At 37.6% G+C, this 24,887-nt stretch overlaps 1 protein-coding gene across 1 annotated transcript in view; it reads left to right on the forward strand.

Annotated features, from left to right (window-relative positions):
* Nucleotides 1–24,887, forward strand: part of LOC150101218 (catenin delta-2-like) — a 728,964-nt gene that overhangs the window by 562,250 nt on the left and 141,827 nt on the right. The window lies entirely within an intron of this gene.

The following is a 24,887-nucleotide window of genomic DNA, read 5'->3' on the forward strand; positions in this document are numbered from 1 at the left end:
TAAATTTCTGTATGGTCTTTACTGATCTCGACTAAGACCAGAGGCATGGGGCGCTTGTCTGCTCGGTACATGTGCAATATCTTAATTGGCTTTAGGCCTTGTGATCTGAGGTCAGTAGTTATTTCTTTAGCTGGTATGGTTTCAGCCAGACCTCTGATGACCACGTTTAGATTTTTTTCACTCGTAAGCTGAAATGTGTGATATGGGACTTTCATTTCATCTATAAGTCTGGTGAGCTGGCGATAGTCCGAAGCTCCTTCAGGTTGAATCCGGATTCCTTCATCTGTACTCTTGGCTGATGTAAATTTGATGTTTGTGTTCTTCATCGTCTCTGTAATTAAAGACCATTTTTCTTTTGTTCTTAAAATTACTGGTGGAATCCTCTCTTTGGGTTGTGCCCTGGAGTCGGTCTCTATCCTTTTATCAGGTTGTGCTGTTAAGTCCATTGGAGCTGTTCGTTCCAAGGGTTAAGGTATTATTTCAGGTTCTGCAGCTGGCGACTCCTTCTTGCACTTCTTTCTGCTGACAATCTGATAGTCTGTTGAGTTATCTGAGTCTACTAGGGGCTGGTTGTCAACTGGCGACATAATCTCTCTGGTAACCCTAAAAGAAATAATCTCTCTGGTGTTATCTTGAAAAGTGCTGGAGAGAGGGTCAGGGGATTGATAGTCCTCTGTTTCAACCTCTTCTATTTGGTGGATTGCTACCTTTCCTGGCCATTTCCTTTGCAGCAGGCCTCCTACATGTTTGAAGATTGCCAATAGCCGTTTGAGGTCAAGCTCATCATACGGAGAGACCATAATTTGGCCTAAGAGAAAATAGCAGTTGTTTGCGTTTCCTGGGAAGTTTGTGAGTGATTCTGTAGACTTTGAGAGTCCACTAGCTAATCCCGTAGACAGCTTAGAGTAAGCATCTACCAGCAAAAAGTTAGTTTATTATAGATGACTATCCTAAAAACAAGGAAAAAGGAGTTTCGAGAACTTACTTGGACACAGTGCAGAGACCTACCTCCCTAAAATACGATTCATCCACTACTTATCCTCATTGCAGGTGGGGCCTGCCGGCCATTAGACCTCTGCATATTTCGTACAGATGGGGAGATGGTACGTCTCGAACTGTGTTAGTTCCAGTGCAATGCGAGCTTCCCAAAAAACCTTATATAAAATTCAACTATATAAAATTCAACTAGGCAGAGTCTAAAGGAATACGTCTGATCATAATGACAGCCACTACCATTCTCAACTGTACCAAGATGGTAGTGAACAGAAACTTACACATACTCTGCTATACGAATTGCCAAGAAGGTGTACCAATAAGTTATTTAAAATAAAGAGCCAAGAGGCTTCAATTCGGCGACGTAAAAATGATATAAGTTAAGGGGATATTAAATCCCACATTATTTCAAAGCCGATTAAGAAACTCAAAGATAGAAATCTAATCTAAGAGTTTCATGCTGAATATAGAAACTATATAAAGTTCGGCGAGTCCAAGCATAAGCCAACACCTGGTAGTGCAATGCCAGGGCAACTCGTTGCAAAGGTGGAACAAGCTCCGATCCCTGTTCTTGGTATTTACCTATAATGTAAAACAACATTAGATTAGATTTCTATCTTTGAATTTCTTATTCGGCTTTGAAATAATGTGGAATTTAATATCCCTTTAACTTAAATCATTTTTACGTTGCCGAATTGTAGCCTCGTGGCTCTTTATTTTAAATAATTTATTGATACACCTTCTTGGCAATTCATATAGCAGAGTATATGTAAGTTTCTGTTCACTACCATCTTGGTATTATTCAGGTCTACCTACTCACTGATGAGGGGTGGATACTGGATATATGAGACTGTGCTTGGGATAGGTTTTTGCCTGTTTTTGAGTAGGGCCACCACTGAGATCATGGTTCTGTCTGGTGGTGGGGTGAGCCTTCCACTGGGTAGAGCCAATGCTGAGAAGTTCTTCTCGGTGATGGGGTGGGCCTGTCACTGTCACTGAGTGGAACAACGCTGAGTTGGGCGATCTTTCTGGATTGTCTAATTTTTAGAGAGGTCTTTACTTAAATACACCTAAAAAAAAGGTCGAAACCGGTCTGGGTAGTGACTTTCTCTCATAATGTAGAGCAGTAACACATCTCCTAGGAGCTGTTGTTTTACATTACATTATGGGTAAATACCAAGAATAGTGATCGGTGCTTGCTCCACCTTTGCAACGAGTTGCCCTGGCATTGCACTACCAGGTGTTGGCTTATGCTTGGACTCGCTGAACTTTATATAGTTTCTATATTTGGCATAAAACTCTTAGATTAGATTTTAGAGCTGTACAGTGAGTGTCCTCCTGCGATGAGTCTTTGGACTTCTTGGAGGTGTCACGAAAATAATAATAATAAAAATAATAATTTCTATCTTTGAGTTTCTTATTCGGCTTTGAAATAATGTGGGATTTAATATCCCCTTAACTTAAATAAAAGGAAAAGAATGTCTACTGAAATTTATTAAGGACAAGAAAAAAGTTGTCACCAATAGAATGGAAATAATGACTCCTTTGTTTGAAGTACTTTAGTGAACTTCTAAAAGATAATGATAATTAGTGTACAAATTACATGAAATGACTTAAATACCTCTAGGATATGTGGTCATGAAAAGTAAGAAATGGTACTAGTACCACATGGAAATGATTATGGGTGAAACTGTGGCCCTTACATCATTACTTTGTAAAAACTAAGTATAGTTGGAAGCAAGTTAATACTAAACATCTTTTAGATTGGCTTGGAAGGAGGTGCACACTTATCAACAGGTGAGAAGTAATAATCCTCATTTCCAGAAAATAGGACAATCAAATAACAAGCAGAGGGGGGAATACCCTTTTTCTGCTTCCTAGGAAATCTCTATGTTGGAATCTTGGAGAGTTAACTTGCTGAAATGGACTATCTGTTAATCTTGTGACAGAGGCCTTGAAGGACTTTAGTGGATCTACCTGCAATGGATATTCAAGGCATTGTTATTAGAGATGATACCAGAAATTAGGTGTTGCTAGATTAGAAAGAGAGAGAGAGAGAGAGAGAAGATTCACATTTCAGGATGGCCTCTGGTCTTTTTTCTGTCATTTTAAAAAAATCTCTATCTCCAATCAAGTAATATCTCTCAACAATTAAATGCAATCATATCACCTCTGCATTTTCTGTCTATCAGACTTTCAAAATTACATGCCTTCAATCTGTTATCATAGCTAACATTCTGCAGTTTTGAAATCCTTTTCTGTCAGCAGTCTCTGTACTATCCCAAATTCCTTGTATCCCCCTCCAGATCTGAGCACAGTAATTCAGGTGTGATCTGATCTGAACCTTGTACAATAGAACTACTACCACTTCATCTCTGCTGATCAATGTTTTTCTTAGTATTGCAACGATGCTGTGATTTATCTTTACCACCTTTACAAAATGTCCCTCGAAATTAAACATTTTTAAAGACTTGCCATGGAAAGTACTACAACTTTAAATGTGTTATTTAGTTTAATTTTATTTATTTATCTCAAACAAAGTGATATAGGGATTGAAGTGCCACCATTCTGAAGGCATTACATGGTGTTACGTCATCAGTCCCTCGTAAATTTATATTCTAAGTTACTATTATTTATCACTTTAGGATATCAGCTATTCCGTTGCCGACAAATTTATAATTGTTTAAAATGACTGCGCCAGCCGGCAATTGAATTCTGATACACAATTAGACAACTCTAAAATAACAAAGGGATCACGTGATTTGCAGTCGTAGCTCCCCTCTTTCTTTCTTATGAAAATGGATTCCCCTTTTACTTATACAGGTCCGAAGATTTAATAAGTGGTAATTCAAATCTCAGAAAAGAACAGACTCATGAACTTTGGGTTAAAGAAATACATTTATTTTAAACACTTGCATATATACACTTTAAGTAGTAACTTCAATACTGAAGAGTCTGAACTCCCCCCCCCCCCTCTTTAGGCTAAGATATCCAAAATTTCTACTCCTAATTTTAATCTAACAATCCCACACCGTTTTTGTATTATTATATTTCAGACTCGATTATTCCACACAGAGTTACTCAGTGCTCACGTATAAAAAAAAAAAAAAACATATGCACATAGTTATATATAATCCTTGTGTAGAGCATATCAGACACAATCCGTCTTGTATTTTAACATGGGATAATATTCTTATTTGTGCTCAAGCTTTATTCTCCCCAACTTAGTTAATATTCAAGCTAACATTTAACATAATATCATAAAGTTTCTTCCTAATAAACAGTTCGAAGGTTTGGTTCCTTCCTCAGCATAAGCTTAGAGTGGCACCAGCTTATTTGACATGGACAGACTAGTCCAAAATCAGTCCTTTAGGCATCATATGAAAGTTAAATGTGTGGAGCTCCTAAATTCCTTGGTTCCTATTCCTTTCTTGGTTACTATACTAAAATGAGTATGAAAACTTGTACATTACCATCCTTGTCTTTTCACGGAGTTGCTGGGCTTCCTTGCAATTACACTTCCATGTTTTCTCACCACATTTTCTCATGGCATCAGCGACTTACTTCTGTTATCTTTGAAAGGTTGCCCTCACGCTGACTACATGTTGGCATAACTAACCAATGGCTCTTTACTGGAATTCCGACCTCATTCCTTTGGTGATTATACTCGACACGGCACAACAGCAACCGGGAGATTGTTGCTGGGCACCGGCAGCAAGCTTTCACAGCTATCCAGGACTTGGATGGGAACGCAGGAACAGAAAACAAGAGAGCGATTTGAGTCTCGCGCCAGACCTTTTATTGCAAGAAGCGAGCACCCTCTCTTGATGACTACGTCATTCTCATTGCTGCGGCCGATTGGTCACTGCAACTCCGAACTGTTTTGACATGGTTCTAATACATAGATCATCTTATATACATCTAATAATAACATTTCAGTACTGAGTGGATAATGTCTGTGTTAATTTTTACACAGACATTATCAACTTTAAATATAGATTTCTCAAAATTACTTAATATCTACAACCTCAGGTGGTTAGTAATTCTAGCTACAGGAAAGCTGTTTTCCAAACAGCTTTCATGTAGCTAGAAGACACTTGCTCCCATGAGTCATGAATGTTTTCAATTGTGTGTTCAATGTTAAAATTTTTCCAAACTTCTTGGAGCCTAATTGCATTTTCTGCCATTGTTATTTCAACTGCCTTTGAGAATATCTTTTTAAGAAAATAGACTTTGAAAGTTGCAATAACACCCATGTCCATGGGTTGTAGCAATGATGTTGTATTTGGTGGAAAAAATAAAACTTTCACATTCTCACAGATCATTGAGAGGGTTTGGATGACCAAGTGCATTATCATCGACGTCATCATGCTCTCAACTTTCCTTCTCTTGGCCAGGAAACACTCCTCAAGGCTTTCATGTTTTTGCATGGTAAATTTAAAGGCACATTAATTAAAACTCTTGCCACGTATATAAAGGGATTGTTGCGATTACTTTCGCACATTAATCAAATCCCACGTTAAGCATGGGATACCTGTGTGTGTATAAAAAAGAATTTAAATGACTCTATACCGAGAAAGAAAAGTTTATTGTTAAGATATGACTAGTTTCGTTGAAAATTCAACTCTTCAGGTATCACAGGCAAAGAATTAAATAAAAAAATAACAGAGACATGATAAAATACATTAACAGATCTAGCATAAAACACACAAGTATATATGTGTGTGTGTGAGTGTGTGTGTTATTATTATTACAGTTATCTCCATAGAGTCAGTAGACTCATCGCGGGAGACCCAAACTATCAAAACGATATCGATCATATCTCTTCTTAAATTCATTTACAGATGAAGAACTTGCAACTGAGTCAGGCAATGCATTCCACTTGTTCTCACACCCTTGTTAACCACACTTTTCCTTAATTTCCAGGGATGACCTCTTGTTCTTCCATCACTATCACATAGCTGAAACATTTTCCCTGCATCAATCTTATAAAAACCTTTTAGTAATTTAAATGTTTCTATCATATCCCCCTCTTCTCCGCCTATCACCCAACCAACCAATATCTGCAATCCACTAGCTCTCAATCTATTAATGTAGGGAGCAGTTTTTACATCACTCAACAACTTAGTCACTCTGCTCTGAACCCTCTCCACAACTTCCTCATTTCGAAGGAATCCAGGTGACGAAAGGGGAATAATTTATAAAGGGGAATAATAACCTCTTTATAATAATAACCTCTGTTCCTGTGGCATCTGCTACGTAGGCCAGAAGGGGAGAAATCCGCATGAGCGAACATCAAAAGAACATACAAAAAAAGAGAGAAAACAAGTCTGGCTTGGCATTTCGTACAACTTCTACTGGTCATGATGTACTCTGGGACAGAACAAACATGTCCTACATTGATAAAAATTGTTTCACGAGAAAATTCAGAGGCAGCAAATATGATTAAAATTCCTACACAATGCAACAAAAATCAAGGCTTGATTTAAATCAAGTTTGGTCAGCATTTATTAAAAATTTACCCAGTTCAGACCTCGGACAGAGTGAAAGTGAACCACAGAATGCAACATCAAATAGCACTGTTTCCAGCTAACACGTATTAACGGTTGTATAGATCTGTTATTCGTTTTTTTAACAAACTTTTTTGATGTTCATAATACCAATAAATGAACTTGTTTTTTCATAATTTCTTATAGTTTGTGCTTTAAACTGTTAGTTATCTTTACCCCTGAAGATGTTAGTCTGACGACTAACGAAACTTGTCGGGTTTGTTTTTTAGTACTTTTTTAGTTTAAAAAAAAAAGATTTTTTTTAATAAAAATGTGGTCACAAAACCGGAATGATTTGATTGAATAACCTCTTTATCTCTGGATGTTAGTGTGTTCCTCAATAACCAAGTAATCCTATTGCAATCTTGGACACCTTAGCAATGTGTCCCCTGAACTTCATCTCCCTATCCACCAACACCCTTAAGTCCCTAGCCTCATCAATCTCTTGGAGTACCATTTCATCAATGTAGTACACAGCTGCTGGTAATCTTTTAATCCCATAATGCATAACTTTACACTTTTCCACATTGAACTGACATCCATTACCTTTTTTAAATCATCCTGCAAACTCTCAACATCATCTTGATTTTTTATCACTACTCAACCTTGCATCATCAGCAAACAACTGAATATCTCCCTTTAAACCATTTCCTATATCATGTACAAATTAAACAACAATGGCCCAAGCACAGAGCCCTGAGGCACACCACTGGTCACCTGTCTCATCCTGGACTCTGCTCCTCTACACCACCTTCTGGTATTCCTGAACCATTCTCCTATCCATATCACCAGTTTAGTATCCATCCCCATCTACTCCAATTTGCGCAACAGTATTCCATGGGATATCCTGTCAAGCCTTAGCAAAATCCGGAAATAACACTGTGTAGCCATTTCTTTTGTCCAACTCAGATGTCCTTCTATTATAAAAAGTTAATAAATTGCTAAGGCCAGATCAACCATTAACAAAACCACGTTGGCCCCTATAGAGTATCATATCCTGATCCACCCTTTCTTGAATTTTGTCTTTAACCAACTTTTCCAATACTTTTACCACTACTCCTGAGATGGTGATTGGTCTGTAATTAACTACTGCAGTTTTAGAGCCACCTTTATGCAAAGGAACTACTTTGCCTTCCTTCCACTCCCTAGGGACCAACCAGAGCTCAAACTTAAGTTAAATAGTCAAGTAAGAGGCATTGACAATTCCTTTGCACATTCACGCAACACCCGAGATGACATTCCATCTAAACCTACAGCAGTGTTTGCATTTAAATTTTGCAATATACTAAGTACCTCTGATTTCTTAACTTAAATTCTCACATTTAGTTATTGCTACAGGTACAGATATTCTCACTTGGGTGATAGACTTTTGAAAAGTGATCACTCAGTAACTCTACTATTACATCTGAATTGGTCACCTCAATACCATCAGCACCCACTAAGGTTATCCTTCTTCCTTTTACTTGCCACATAGCGGAAGAACTCTTTGGGGATTACCCTTGATCTCCTTGGCTAAGGTCATAATCTAATTTAGCTTTTTTTACTATGCTGGTAATAACCTTCCTAGCTTGAGCCTTGTACTGCTCATGGGTATACTGATTGCCTTTCTCCTTGTAAATTCTCCATAACATTTTCTTTTTTTGAAGATCAAGCTTGATACTACTACTCATCCAATTAACACCTACCTTGTTTGTCTTCCTGACCATGGGAACACAATCTAATATTGCCTTCCTCAGATACCCGCTGATTTTTTCCCATGCACTGCTAACATCTTTCCCCTGCAATATGTTCTGCCATGGGATGGCTGCAAGCTCATTCTGAAGCTTGTTATAATTGCCTAATCTGTAGTTCTGTATGTACCCCTTCTTAATAGAGAAATCCACAAATTTTGCAACCGCCCAAGTCAATACCACATGATCGCTCTCACCAATTGGAGGTAATGAGGACACCTTACTTATGCATATATATATATATATATATATATATATATATCCTCTGAACCAATCACCAGGTCCCTTCAGTTATGTGCTGTTTCAAGTAATTATCTCATAGAAGATGTATGAATTCCATTTCCTTTTTGCCACGTGATATTTTCCTCCTTCCAATTGATATCACCATAATTAAAATCCCTCATAATAATCACTAACCCTGCACTCATTGCACTAATTTGCTGATGCATGAATTCAATATCACCCCTTGTACCCCCCCTCCCCCCCGGCCTATAGCAGCAACCAATTATATCATTTCCGTACAATCGCATAGGCTATCTTGCGATTCCTTGCTGAGAGCTCTTCCATATGAAGGTCCGTGGGTCTTGGGCAGTCCTGTCCCTGTTTGCATCACATTCAAGATGCAGTCTCTGTCTTGGTTCATGGAGTGGGATCAGATCCAAAACCTTGTCAACCAGGCAGATGTGACCCTTTGTGAGTGGAGACAGAGTTGTAGAGTGGATGCCCTCCTTCGATGAGTCTTTGAACTCCCTGGAGGTGACAAATAATAATAACTGTATATTTGGTTGCGCTGGTCACTATTTCACAGCAGACCGCCTCAAATGAACTATCATTCACATGTCTATCATCTTGATATAATATATATATATGTATATATACATAATGTAGAGAGAGAGAGAGAGAGAGAAGTGCTTAAATAGCAGAACATTAAAGTTGCCATCAAACCAATACAAAAAGTCTCCATGATACCACAGCTATTCAAAGATGCTCCTTCTCTCAAGAGACCTGGAGTGTGCAGAATTTTTCTGTTCATTCAGTATCTGCTTCATTAGAAAGATGGGACAATCTATGAGATCTGCATAAAAGAACATGTCAAAGATGTGGAAAAATAGTGCAGGCACACAAATTAATATTAACATTTCTTACCACCAAAGTAAAACATCGGATTCTTTGGCATTCTGCATGAATGCCATATATCGAATTCAATGGCTATGTCTGTAGATTCAATTCAGAGAAGCTGTTGAGATGTTATGTTATCCAACCCAGTGTATTAAAAACTAAAATGTTAAATGCTTAGAAAGGCTTATGTGTTGGATTATTTAATGGTATTAATTTTACAACACATCAGATAAGAAAATAATTATTGTTTATTTCACTTATTTGCAAATATTTTGCTGGTATTATATCCTGCATCTTTAGAGCACAAACACAGTTTGTCACTGTACATGAAACTGCAACAATTTGGTATAACAATGGGAGAAGTTCAAAAAAATTGTAACAGACATTTCAAGGAACTAAAGTCCTAATTAGCACCATCTATTGTTGGATAACCGTAATGGATGTTAAACGGGACGAAAGTGAGGTGAGAGTGGCAGAAGGAAACGAAATTGAGGGAACGAATGAAACTAGAAATGGTGATGCAGAAATCGAAAGTAAAAAAAATCGAAAGAATGGATGATAGCGAAAAAAGAATTAATGATAGCGAAAGTTTGACACATGTTGGACTGAAAGTACAGAAACAAAGAAAGATGAATGAGTGTGAAAATGGGAAGAATGATAGCGAAAATTGGACTGAAAGTACTGAAACAAAGAAGGATGAATGAGAGTGAAAGTAAGAAAAGGGGGTCGAGAGTTAGAAAGATTGAATGACAGACAGAATGTGTTGCGAGATTCGGAAGTTGAAATGGATTGGATGAGGCAAGAAATGAAATGGATGCGGAATGAAATTAAGAAAATTCGAGTAAAAACTATTAAAATAAATAATGATGGCATGAAAGAGTTAACGAATGATGAGCGAGTGGCGTTGTATGGCAACTCCGTTATTAAAGGTGTGCTGGAGGATAAAATGCACAAGGTACTGTTTTCCAGGTGCTAAAATGAGTAGAGTGATTGAGGCATTGGATATGAGGCAGGAGCGAGCAAAAGAGTTAATAGTATTAATTGGTACAAATGATTTGAGAGAGAACAAAGAGCATGTCAGAATGGATATCAGGAGGCTGCTTGGAAGGATAAAAGAGAATAGTGTAACAGAAAGAGTAGTCAGTTGCCTAGGTATGACTGTGGTGAAATGAGGAGGAGAGCAAGAATTATGAATGATATGCTGGCTGAAATGTGTGTGGAGACGAGAATACAGTTTGTTAATGTGTGGAATGAGTTTGAGGGATGAAGTGAGCTGTATGGGAGTGATGGACTGCATTTGAGTGGTTATGGTGTGAGTCGCTTGGAGAGACTGGTGCAGGAAGGTAGAGAAGTGAATAGAGAGAATGAATCAGATCGAGTGGGAAGTGATGTGGAAGAGTGGGAGAGTAAGGCAGCAGAGATGGAAGAGGTGGTTATGAATGGGGAAGTGAGTGGTATGAGTATAGAAAATGAGAGAATGGGTGTGCAAGAGGAGCAGGGAAACGGGGAGGCTCAGGGTGGACATGGGTACACAGCATGAGAAAGGTGGATGCTCCAAGAGGAGGTGAGCATGTGTAGGCAGAAAAGGAATGGGATGACCAGGGATCAAGAGGAAATAGTTGGAATTGAAAAGGGTTTTAAAATAAAGAAGCAGAAAGGGAAATGGTCCCAGTTGAGCATGGAGAGATCACATTGAGTAATTTTTGTATCAGTGGAACTAGCTGTAAATCCAGAAATGAGCTGTTGTGTTTGTATACAAATGCTAGAAGTATAAGAAATAAGGCAGATGAAATGGTTGCACTAATTGCGTCTGTTCACTCAAATATTGTTGAAATAAGTGAGACATGGTTGGAAGAGGATGACATCCTGACAGGAATAGAGATGGAAGGGTATGATATGTTTTGTGAGGACAGAAGGGGTAAAAAGGGAGGGGGAGTGCTATTGATGATAGAGAAAGAGTTATGTCCATATAAAGTAGAGATGCAAGAGGGAAATGAAATAGTGCCAGTGGTTTTGAGGCAGTATGGTGTGAGATAGAGGTGAACGGAATCAAATACTTGGTGAGATGTTGTTGTAGACCAGGTAATGTGGATGGCGGTGATAATGAAATGTACAATCAAATTAGCCAAGTAAATAAGAAAAGGGTAATCATTATGGGTGATTTTAATTATGGCAATATAGACTGGAATGATGAGATAGCAACTGGAAGTAAAGAAAATGAGTTTGAGTTTTTGAGGGATAACTACTTCAGACAGTATGTAACAGAGGGCACGCGAGGATTGAGGGTCTTGGATTTGGTCATCTCATCAGAGGGTGTAATTATAAATGAGGTGTCCAATCATCCACCAATTGGTGACAGTGAATATGAGGTGATTACCTGGGTGGTTGCCATCAGTGTGAGGACCTCTGTGAGAAAAGGGTATATGTGGAACTACAAGGGGAGTGATTATGAAGGGCTCAGGACACAGCTTGCGGGTATAGTGTGGAATGAGGAGTTACCTGGAAAAGAGATTAATGCAACTTGGGGGGATTTTCAAAAACTGTTTATTAGATGGAATGTATTCCAAGGGCGAGAAGGTTAAATAAGGTGGGTGTGAGATGGATGAATAAAGAGATTAAGCATGCGATACAGAGAAAAAGGGCATTGTGGAGGCAGCATAAGAGAAGTGGAAATAACCAATTTCATGAGGGCTACAAAGACCAAGCAAGGAGGGCGACTTGGTTGGTGAGAGTAGCTAAAGAGAGGTATGAACAGCAGTTGGCTAATGAAGCCAAAAAGAATCCTAAGGAATTCCTTCATTTTCGTGTAGCCAGCAAAAGAAAGAATAATTATGAAAGGATGACATTGATTGGAGAAAACGGTATAAAGACTGATGCAGAATGTGTGGTGGAGATACTTAATGAACAGTTCATAAAGATCTTTCAGTCTTGTGATTGTGACTTCATGGAGGGATTGAGAGCAGTTGATGATGGGAGAAGACACTGACTGTAGGTGAGCAAGAGGTGTATGGGGAGTTGAGTAAACTAGATGTTAATAAGGCTGTGGGACGAAACTGGAATATGAGAGGAGATTGGCCCTAAGATCCAAAGAAAATCCTAGGGAATTTTTTAGCTATGTGGTCAGTAGGAGAAATGACTGTGGAAGAATGATATTGTGGGATAAAAATGGAATAGAATGACTGGTGCAGAGGACATAGTGGAATTGTTCAATTAACACTTTATTGGAGTATTTCATCCTAGAGGAGTCAGTTTTAATGCTAGAGGGATAGGGCTGGTTCGAGGTTTAGAGGTACAGGAGGAGAGTGTGTTTCAGATACTGAGTACTCTGAATGTCAGTAAAGCTTTGGGACTGGATGGTATTTCACGACTTTTGAGAGAATGTGCTAGGGAACTGACAGTGCCTTTAACCTGGCTTTTCAATGAAAGTCTGGCTGCGGGAAATGTGCCCAGGAAAGGAAAGGAAGGTAAGATAGTGCCATTGTATAAGGGTGGTAACTGACTGGAAGTGTCTAATTATTGGCCAGTCCGTGTGTCATCAGTAGTTGTTAAGATCTTGGAGAAAGTAGTGAGGGACCGTATACAGCATTGGGCAGATGAGGGTAATATTATCTGTCAACATGGATTTGTGAAAGGGTGCTCTTGTTTTAGCAATATGCTAGCCTTTTATTCTTATTATTCTTATTATACATCACACCTCCAGGGAGTCCAAAGACTCATCGAGGGAGGGCATCAACTCTACAACTCTTCGTCCCACTACTCCACCAACCTTAATCATCTACCAACAATGCCATCTACCGCCGACTACCACCACTAGCGCTTTCACAGACAATCACAAACATTCATGCCCATGGCAGGATTCGAACCCGCAGCCTTTTGGCTGGCGAGTTCCACTCGGCCAACCAGGCCGACAAGAAGGATAGTTCTGGCCTGCGCTTTATACCATGTCATACCACTCTTTAGCCATGCAGGCTAAAGAGAATCCCAAAGAGTTTTTTCGATATGTTGCAAGTAAAAGAAAAAATGTATACGGCAGAATGATTTTAAAGAATGCCAATGGTAAGGAGGTAACCGAATCAGTTGATATAGTGGAATTACTGAGCGAGCACTTTGCAAGAGTATATCATCCAGGTGGTGACATTGCAGGAATGAAAGAACCAACAGTTTATATGGGAATTGTGGTGAATGAAGTGGAGGTGAATAGTCTATTAAAAAACCTCAATGTCAATACATTTGTGGGATTGGATGATATACCAGCTTGTGTCGTACGTGAAGCGGCTAAAGAATTGTCAGTGCCATTGACAATTTTGTTTGAGTCTCGGATCTGGGTTAGTGCCAAGGGGGTGGAAAGAGGGGAAAATAATTCCACTGCATAAAGGAGGTTCCAAGACTGCTGTTGTAAATTACCGACCAATCAGCATATCAGGAATCGTTGTGAAGGTCTTGGAGAAAATATTAACAGGAAAATACAGGATTTTATAGATGAAAATGGGATACTGTATGGGGGATAGCATGGTTTTGTGAAGGGTAGATCATGCCTCAGTAACTTGCTCATGTTTTGTAGCACAGTGACGGCTGAACTGGATAAGGGTAATGGGTTTACAGTGATTCTACCGGACCTTGCTAAGGCCTTTGGCAAGATACCACATGGAATTCTAATCAGTACACTGCAGCATATGGGAATGGATAGGAGGGTAGTTGATGGAGAGATATCAGAGTGGTTTATTCAGGAGTAGTGTCCGAAAGAAAGCCTTTGATTAGTCGTGTGCCACAGGGTTCTGTTCTTGAACCACTACTGTTCAATTTGTTCATTAACGATACTGTGAAGGATCAGAGAGGAACTGTTCATTTGTTTGCTGATGATGCAAAGTTGGGTAGAGCAATAGTGAGTGCACAGGATGATTTGGATAGTTTGGAGGACTGGGCTAAGGAGAATGGATGTAAATTTAATGTAGCAAAATGTAAGGTAATGCGCTTTGGGGTGAAAAGATTAGCAGCAATATATCACATTGGTGGAACTGTAGTCCAGGAGATTGACGAGGCCAGGGATTTGGGAGTGTTGGTGGATAGGGAGTTAAAGTTCAGGGGGCACATCACAAAAGTGGATAAATCAACTCATCAAATCACTTGGTTGCTGAAAAATACTTTAACAAGCAGAGACAAACAGGTTATTGTTCCTCTGTATCAAGCCTTGATAAGACCCCATCTAGACTACTGTACCCAGATATGGGCACCAGAGTTTCTTATGGATAAGAACATTAGATGAGGGAAAGGCATATACTGCAATTTTCTTAGACTTAGCAAAGGCATTTGACGGGGTGCCACATGATAAGCTGATATTTAAGTTGCAGGACATGTGTCTGGATGTCCGGTGTTGTACCACCTTTTTTAACCCAGTCCTGAAGATACTTTCAGGCGCAAACTTTGTTTGCTCACACTTGGATAAAGGATTAAACTAAATTTATTATAGTCTAACCAAGTGAAAAATAAACTTTCAGCAAAGAGTTTTTATTTGAGATACTAATTTAGTCATTTTCAATCTCAAATCCCCATTGTTTGTGATATCTTTTTTCAGTATCAAGTTATTTACTGCACTAAAGCCACATTCAACTAAATATGATGACGGGAAAGGCAACAGTATTTTTTTTGCAAAACTAGTTGAATTTTGGTATTTCGTTTCTGTCTCATCAGAAAGCCATGCCATTGTTCCTTTTATGTTAAATAAATTTCTAATAGATACATCATTTTGTATTTTTGAGAGTTCTTCTTGATACTGTATTTTTATTGACTGCTGTACTAGTGATGTCAGCTTTTTTTTTTTTCTTGGAAAATCAGGATTGCAACGTTCACAGTTTATTGCTGACAGTGGTGAGTGTTTGAGTATATTGGTGATGAGGTGATGAATGCAACGTCGTTTTCTAATTGCTCCCCAAAACATTCAAATTATCCCCCTGTGGGGCATACATCCCACGTTGGGAAACACTAATCTATATAAAGCAAGGAGCTAAGTTTGATATGTCTAATTCTGACATCAGGCCTAATACCACTTCTTTCATAATGTTTTTTCATAATGTTCTTTCATAATGTGATCCATATTGATGATGAATAACAGCAGTGATAATGTGCATCTTGTCTTATGCCTGATTTTACATCAACCCGTCTTCCTGTATTTCTTTCAATTCTAACTGCTGACTGACAACTTAAATATACGATATGTGTTCGTCTGTATAATGTTCCATCAGCCCATATAATTGTAATTTTTTGAAAAGCTTTTCTCTGGACACCTTGTCATATGCTTTTCCAGAGCTACAAACCTTTAGTACAGATACTTGTGATATTCCCACAATTTCTCAATTATTTGACTCCAAGTGAAAATCTGATCTTGACTACTTTTATTTGGCCTGAACCCAGCTTGTTCTTCTCCAAGTTGCTCTTCCACAATCTTTCTCAACCTCTTTTCCAGTATGCTTGCATATATCTTACCTAGAACACTTTACAAAGAATTTCCTCAAATCTTGCATTGAGCTTTATTCCCATTTTTAATAGATGGGCACTATGATAGCTCTACTCCAATCATTGGGAATTCACCTTCTATCCAGATGCTCTGAATTACAGTGTAAGCATTACGAAACTTTTATACCTCCATACTTAAGCATTTCTCGTTGAATATCATCTACTCCAGCTGCCTTTTCTACCTGAAGTATGGATTTGCATTCCTCTTGAAAATTTTCTAGTGCAGTTCTGTCACTGCTTTGTTTGTTTAACAATCTTTCAAAGTAATTACTTCAGACATCTAGGATATCTTTATCTTCAGTTTTCATGTTACCTTTATCATCTTTCATTCTTTTTACAGTATCCTTTCCCCCATTTCTAAGTTTCTTCAATAGCCTCCATAATATTTTAGTCACATTCCTGATATTTATTTTCCATACTCTTACCAAAGGCTTCCCATGACGTTTATTTAGCTACTTTTACACATAGCTAGACCTGTTACATTTTTTCTCTATGAATCTGTTGATTTATTATCTAGAAACCTTTGGTATGCTTTCTTCTTTTCCAGGACTGCTTCTGTAACTTCTTTTGTCCACCAGGGTGTTATTATTTTTCGATACTTGCAGGCAACTTCATCACATACCTCCCTAGTTGAGTCAGTGTCTTCTTCAGAGTTTGCTACTGAGACTCCAAAGTTTGATTCTTGTTTTCAACAAGAATCAAATATCTTGTGTATTACAATACACAAGAAATTATATTCTTGTTTTAATCCTCTACCCAAGTGTAAGCAAACAACATTTGTGTGTGAAGTATATTCACAACTAAGCTACTTGGATAATTTCTTTCCTAACATTGAATACAGACATAGTTATTTGGACCCACTGTTGGCTAGGCACGACATGATTTTCCACCCAGATCATGAATATTCTGGAGAGTGATTTGTAGTGGCTGGTTTTTGATGATTTCAAGTTATGTTTTTTTATCTGTAGGGCATTTTTTATTATTTCAGAGTCTCCTAGTACTTGTCTGGAATACATATATCATCTACTTGAAGATCAGTCCTTAATTTAAAAAAAAAACCTGTCAAATCTATTGCTTTTGAAACTAATTTGGAAATTCTTGGGAATGTAATTTAGATCCTGGCATGTAATGATAAATTGAAGTCTTAATAACTCCTTCGAACTGATAAGGGCTATATGGGTTGCAGATTTTAGCTGACAGGCAGAGGAAAGGGGGTATGATAGAAACTTATAAGTTACTAAAGGGTTCTATAACATTGACACAAAGGAAATTTTTCAATACATAGGGAGTAGAGTCTAAACAAAGGATCACACCTGAAAGTTGTCTAAGAATGTGATTTGTAAAGGCATGCAGATTAAGTTCTTTACCTGGAGAGTGGTGAATGAGTGAAATGGATTGCCAGAGGTGTTAGTGCCCCAATAGTGAATAAGTTTAAAGAGATGTATGATAGATATTGTGTTAATGGATAGTGTAGGTCTCCCATGATGAGTCTTTTGATTCCATGGAGTACCCATATAAATAATAATAATATTTTGTATGCTTCTAAATATTTCCTCTCTCTCTCTCATAAAAGCTGGTAATAGCTTTGCAACACACTTTGATGTTTGTATCACACTTGAATTTAGAATATCAGGCCTTAAATTTTTTTGGCAGTCAAACAGTGAGGAATTCATTCATTCACCATTCGTTAATTTTTTTCACTTTAGTTTCTGTGACTTCTTTTGTCCACCATGGTGTTATTATTTTTCGATACTTGCAGGCAACTTCATCACATACCTCCCTAGTTGAGTCAGTGTCTTCTTCAGAGTTTGCTACTGAGACTCCAAAGTTTGATTCTTGTTGAAAACAAGAATCAAACAAAGCCGGAAACAAAGATTTGTTTTGATTGAAAAGAAGAATTGAACAAAAATTACAACAGTTAGTATTTTATAAGGCAGAGCATTGCATTAACAGTGGCTGAAAAGCATTACATTCAATGATTGTAAATCCAATACAGTAAACCCTCAATTTAACGGACTAATAGGGGCTAAGAGGATGAATTTTTTAAAATAAAAATATCTGTAACATTATACTGCAATTTTATCAATATTAGCACTGTAATAACAAAAAAATTGTTTTACACACAATTTTTAACACAATTTTCACACTTTTAGATAAGTTAATGTTTGAGCGTTTAGGTAATCCTGCTTTGAAAAAACTATAGATTTTTTTTTTTTTGAACTTTTGAATTCTGCTGTTTTTTTATAATTAACTCCCTAAAATTACGAAAATGTGTGTAATAAAACTGCCGCAGAAAGTCATGCCACGCGACAAAAGAACCAATTACAGAATGATTAGGACATGTGATGACGTCCTAATCATTCGCCGAACATGTTTTATGAGCAGTGACTCGTTTATGTTTGCTAAATTACTACAGTGTTTTTCCAACATGATAGCCTATTCGCCAAAATTTGTTAAAAATAACAGGAAATTAATAACAAAAAATAACCTGTTAATTTAATTATAAGCAAATCTTGGTTAAAAGCATTTTAAAATTAACAGGGTGTTAATTTTCGCATGTGATATACGGACCGGAAATTTTGTCCGTTAAATCTGAAGTCTGTTAAATCGAGGGTTTACTGTACTTGGAATTAATAAATGCAGTATTTTTATTTTTGTTTCATATTGTATAATAATAATATCTAACATTTCAGGGTGCATAGTATTTCAACTTAGAACTTCTTCATCTTTATTCCTAATTTTTGAGAGTAGGGCAGAGAGGAAATCACGTTTTCAAAGTTTACATCTGACTGATGTATCATGATGTCAGTTTCCTTAAGAATTAAATGCTCTATGTAAAACTTAAGCGAAGTTATATTTGACAGAAATTATATTATTTTCATCCTTTATCCATATATGAACAAACAGAAACCAACATGAAGTATCTTCCCAACTTGACTACTTGTATATTATACTTAAGAAATTATATTATTATTATTTTCCTGACCTCCGTTGAGTCACAACTCATTGTGAGAGATTAACACAAAGTATCATACCACTCTTTAAACTCATTCACAGAGTGCATGTTTACCACCATCTCAGGAAATGCATTTCATGCTCCTGCCACTCTCCATACAAAAAAAAACTTATTTCTTACTCTTTTACTCACCAAACCACCTTCTTTTGCAACTTCCAGAAAACAGCTGAATATCTCCATGTAGTTCTGTGACAATATCATTAACATAAAGATTGAACAGTAATGGTCCCAATACTAAACCCTGCAAAATTCCACTGGTAACCTCATACTCCCTGATACTGCTTCCCCATATACAGTATAGTGGGGGGGGGAACACACTGAACTTTGACACCCCCTTCATTCAGTATACACACTATGAGTATATGCCATTCGACTGCAAATGCATTAATAGAACAACACATGTGGAGTCTACGCCAATACATTTAGCTGTAGCAATGGTGTTGATATTGGAAGAAGAGATGTTTATCGTTGAGCATTATTTTCATTCATACGAAGTTAGTAGAGCAAATGGTTCAGGCTTACAACATGTTTGTTAGTAGTTTGTTCATTGTTTCCATAAGCATGCCTCAAGCAATAATGTCATCATTGCCTTAATTGAGAGGTTCCAACATACCTCGAATGTTCTGCTGCAATGCAAAGGGCATTTGGAGAGACCACGAACTTTTAACATAAATGAGAATCATGGAAATGTGCTGGAACAAATTTTACAATCTCTGGAACACTGTCAATTCTGAACAGTGGTAAAACTTGGTGCCCTTAAGAGCGACTACCTCACTTCCTCACTATTGCATATACATGCTATGTTGTGCTCTGAAGATGCTGATTTGAAATGCAGCTAAATATAAGCAAGTTAATAAACATGTTTTTTTTTTTATAAAATAGTTCATTTGGTATTGTTAATACTGTTAAATATAAGTTATGAATATTCTTCAACACCTACTGTTAGACTCTCCTTACCATACTATCACTTTCCTAGCCTGATCATTATATTCCTCATGCAACTGTTCTCCCTATTTACATGCCTTCCATAATCTCTTTATCTTCTGCACTTCTTCTTTTATTCCTTTTGTAATCCATTTGTTGTATTAATTGTTATTCATTTAATTCTATCCCCAAACATGAGCATAAGTGTGAAATAACTTCATGACTATTCTGCTTGTATATAGAAGGCTTCAGTATACACACTATGAGTATGCCATTCAACTGCAAATGCATTAATAGAACAGCACATGTGGAGTCTACGCCAATACATTTAGCTGTAGCAATGGTGTTGATATTGGAAGAAAAGATGTTTATCGTTGAGCATTATTTTCATTCATACGAAGTTAGTAGAGCAAATGGTCCAAGCTTACAACATGTTTGTTAGTAGTTTGTTCATTGTTTCCATAAGCATGCCTCAAGCAATAATGTCATCATGCCTGAAGTTGCACTATAGAAATCTGAGTGTGAATTGCTAAAAAAAGATAGTATTAACAACACCACAGAGATTATAAATGACTAGTAATGATAGTCCTAATAAGTCTTTTTTTGCTTGGTCAGAAAGTAAATTATACTTGACAGGAAATCAATTGCCTTAGTACTCTATTGTGCAAAAACATTATGGGAAAGGTCTCTACACAGACTAGGTTGTACATTTATTGAGGTCTCATCAGTGGCATCTGCACCCAAGAAGATACCAAGGAGGTTAAATCAATGCAGATACATTTTCCACATAGAAGTGGAACGTTGGCTACTTGTATATAGAAGCTTACTGAAGCATTTTGGTGTGAAGTCAATAGCCTCTGTAAAGATATAATCTGATTGTGAAGATTTTGCTTGCTTATGTTCTTGTGAGAAAACTCTTGTTTGTTCACAAGAACATAATTTACTATCGGGAATAAGTCACTTTCTGACCTAGTGAAAAAAACTTTCTACAACTACCTCTCATCCATCCAGAGTACTTGAATAATATGGTGATACACCATTTTACTACTTGTATATAAAAAATGTGACCTCTGTAGTGAATTTGCTATCGGTTTCTATACAGGTCTATCTTCCAGTGATGAGATTCTCAGTAAAGGTCAAAACAAGACTGCTTATGACCTTTACCATAATGCATAGCAATATGTGTCTAAGAGGAAGTGCAGTGTGTTATGAGGCAATTTGATGTGAAGTCAACATTCTCTGTATACAATTAGTGCAGCTGTGAAGATACTTTCTTTGAAAACTTTTCTTTGCTCACATTTAAGTAAAGGATGAAAACAATAATATGATTTCCTGTCAAGTATAATTTACTTTCTGACCAAGCAAAAAAAGATTTATTAGGACTATCATTATTAGTCATTTATAATCTCTGTGGTGTTGTTAATACTATCTTTTTTTAGCAATTCACACTCAGATTTCTATAGTACAACTTCAGGCATTAGTTTATAAAATTATTTGGTCTTTGGTGATTTATTTGTTAACTTGCTGAGAAATCTACAAGAAGTGCAAGTAATTTTTTTATTACTATAGTTTTTGTTTAAGTAGTTATATTATTATTATTATTATTATTATTACCACCCCAAGATCTCATGGAGTCAAAGACTCATCTGGGAGGTCCTTTTATCACACACACACACAGCGCATCATACCGTGTTTTAAACACATTCAAACTCTTTGTAGACACCATATTCTCAGGCAAGGCATTCCAATCGTTCACAACTCTGCACGAAAAAAACCTGCCTCTCACTCCCCTACTCACACCATCTTTATACATTTTCCAGGGATGACTTCTGGTTCTCCCCTGATCTCCCACTATTCTCTGTAAAAACTTCTCCAGCATTGGTCCTATAACAATCCCTTACCAACTTGTAGGTTTCATATCTCCCCTCTTCCTCCTGTCCACCAGACTCTGCAAATTACATCTTCTCAATCTTTCCTCCTATTCGACATTCCAGAGGTCAGAAACTACCTTAGTCAGTCTCGTTTGGACCCTTTCCAACATCTCTTCATCATTCTGAAAACCCAGTGACCAAATCTGGGCACAATAGTCCATGTGTGGCCTAATCCAAGCCTTATAAAATGGAACAAGAATCTCCCTACTTCTACACGTCAGTGTCCTCCGCATCATTCCCATAAGCCTTTGTGTTGTCTTCACAATTTTGATGACATGTCCCCTAAATTTTAGATCCTTATCCACTATCACCCCCAGATCTCTTATTTCCTCTACCTCCAACAATATATATTTTCACCAAGCATAAATTCTGCATCCCATCTTTGTTTTCCAAATTTTAAAACCTTACATTTTGCAACATTGAACTCGCATCCCCATTTCCATGCCCAATCACTCAATCTATTCAAGTCTTCCTGTAAGGCCACAACATCTACACCACACTTCAGGGTTCGTCCCAACTTTGCACCATCTGCAAACACAATATCTGAATATCTCCATCCAAATCTTCACCTATATCATCAATATACAAGTTAAACAGTAATGGACCTAAAACAGACCCCCTGAGGCACTCCACTAGTGACTTTCCTTTTCCTGGATATCACTCCCCTATACACAACTTGTTGATACCTATCAGATAGCCAGTCTCCAATCCAATGCACCAATCTAATATCTAACCCCATCTGCTCTATACTAGAGAGTATAGAGCAGATAATAGAGAGTACCTCATGATAGGTTGACAGTTTCACTGTCAACCTATCATGAGGTACTCTCTATCAAAAGCCTTTGCTAAATCCAAGTATATTACTGTGTATCCTTTTCCTCTTTCCAAGGAAGCAGTCACTTTATTGTAATAAGTAAGTAGATTACTAAAACATAACCTCCCTTTAGCAAATCCATGCTGTGCATCAGAGATAATACCATTGTTATCAACCCAACTCTGGATCCTAGTTCTCACAAGCTTCTCCAACAACTTAACCACAACACCTGACACACAGATAGGCCTATAGTTTGATGCTTGAGCTCGATCACCTCCTTTTTGAAGTGGCACAATCTTGCCCTCCTTTCACTCCTTAGGAACTTGACCGAGTGCAAGACTCATATTAAAAAAATATGTCAAGGCAAGTGTCAACTCCGTGGCACATTCTTTCAGAATACATGGTGATATATTATCAAGTCCCACAGCCTTATTAACATCTCTCTCTCTCCATACACCTCTTGCTCACCTACAGTCGGTCTCTCCTCCCCATCACCAACTGTTCTCAATCCCTCCATGAAGTCACATTCACAAGATTGAAAGATCTTTATGAACTGCTCATTAAGTATCTCCATCACACATTCTGCATCAGCTGTTTTTATACCATTTTCTCCAATCAATGTCATCCTTCCATAATTATTCTTTCTTTTGCTGGCTACATATCGAAAGAACTCCTTAACATTCTTTTTGGTTTCATTACCTAACTGCTGTTCATACCTCTCTTTAGCTACCCTCACTAACCAAGTCGCCCTCCTTGCTTGGTCTTTGTAGCCCTCATGAAATTGGTTATTTCCACTTCTCTTATGCTGCCTCCACAATGCCCTTTTTCTCTGTATTGCATGCTTAATCTCTTTATTCATCCATCTCACACCCACCTTTTTTAACCTTCTCACCCTTGGAATACATTTAGACATTGCATCTACTAAACAGTTTTTGAAAATCCCCCAAGCTGCATTGATATCTTTTCCAGATAACTCCTCATTCCATGCTACACCCCATGCTACTCCTGAGCTCGTCATAATCACCCCCTTGTAGTTCCACATATACCCTTTTCTCACAGAGGTCCTTGCACTGCTGGCAACCACCCAGGTAATCACCTCATGGTCACTCTCACCAATTGCTGGATGATTTGACACCTCATTTATAATTACATCCTCTGATGAGATGACCAAATCCAAGACCCTCAATCCTCGCGTGCCCTCTGTTACATACTGTCTGAAGTAGTTATCCCTCAAAAACTCAAACTCATTTTCTTTACTTCCAGTTGCTATCTTATCATTCCAGTCTATATTGCCATAATTAAAATCACCCATAATGATTACCCTTTTCTTATTTACTTGGCTAATTTGATTGTACATTTCATTATCACCGCCATCCACATTACCTGGTCTATAACAACATCCCACCAAGTATTTGATTCCATTCACCTCTATCTCACACCATACTGCCTCAAAACCACTGGCACTATTTCATTTCCCTCTTGCATCTCTACTTTATATGGACATAACTCTTCCTCTATCATCAATAGCATTCTCCCCCCTCCCTTTTTACCCCTTCTGTCCTCACGAAACACATCATACCCTTCCATCTCTATTCCTGTCAGGATGTCATCCTCTTCCAACCATGCCTCACTTATTCCAACAATCTTTGGGTGAACAGACGCAATTAGTGCAACCATTTCATCTGCCTTATTTCTTATACTTCTAGCATTTGTATACAAACACAACAGCTCATTTCTGGATTTACAGCTAGTTCCACTGATACCACTCACTCGATGTGATCTCTCCATGCTCAATTGGGGCCATTTCCCTTTCTGCTTCTTCATTTTAAAATCCTTTTCAATTCCAACTGTTTCCTCTTGATCCCTGGTTATTCCATTCCTTTCCTGCCTGCACATGCTCACCTCCTCTTGGAGCATCCACCTTTCTCATGCTGTGTACCTCCTGTCTACGCTGAGCCTCCTCGTTTTCCTGCTCCTCTTGCACACCCATTAGTTGTACTAATTATGTTTATTATTTCTGAAGGAATTCATAGCTTGAATTTCTTCAGTGTCCATATTATGTATAAGCTATTATAAGTATGTATATTAAATTCATTCTTGGTTTATTAACCTTCTCAGCAGATAAAGATCTAATAATGCTCTCTCTATCTCTCTGTATGTAATGCTTATACATCGCTTCTTCAAACTGTGTGTATCTGTATATATGTATTAATGTATATCATGATGCATAATATACATTATTAATGTAAATATATAATCATCCAAAAAATATGAACTTGATAAGCACCTCTTTCTCTCCCC

Source organism: Typopeltis vanoorti, chromosome 12, assembly GCF_054136105.1.
Source record: "Typopeltis vanoorti isolate ZY-2024b chromosome 12, IOZ_Tvanoo_1.0, whole genome shotgun sequence".
Taxonomy (NCBI): Eukaryota; Metazoa; Arthropoda; class Arachnida; order Uropygi; family Thelyphonidae; genus Typopeltis; species Typopeltis vanoorti.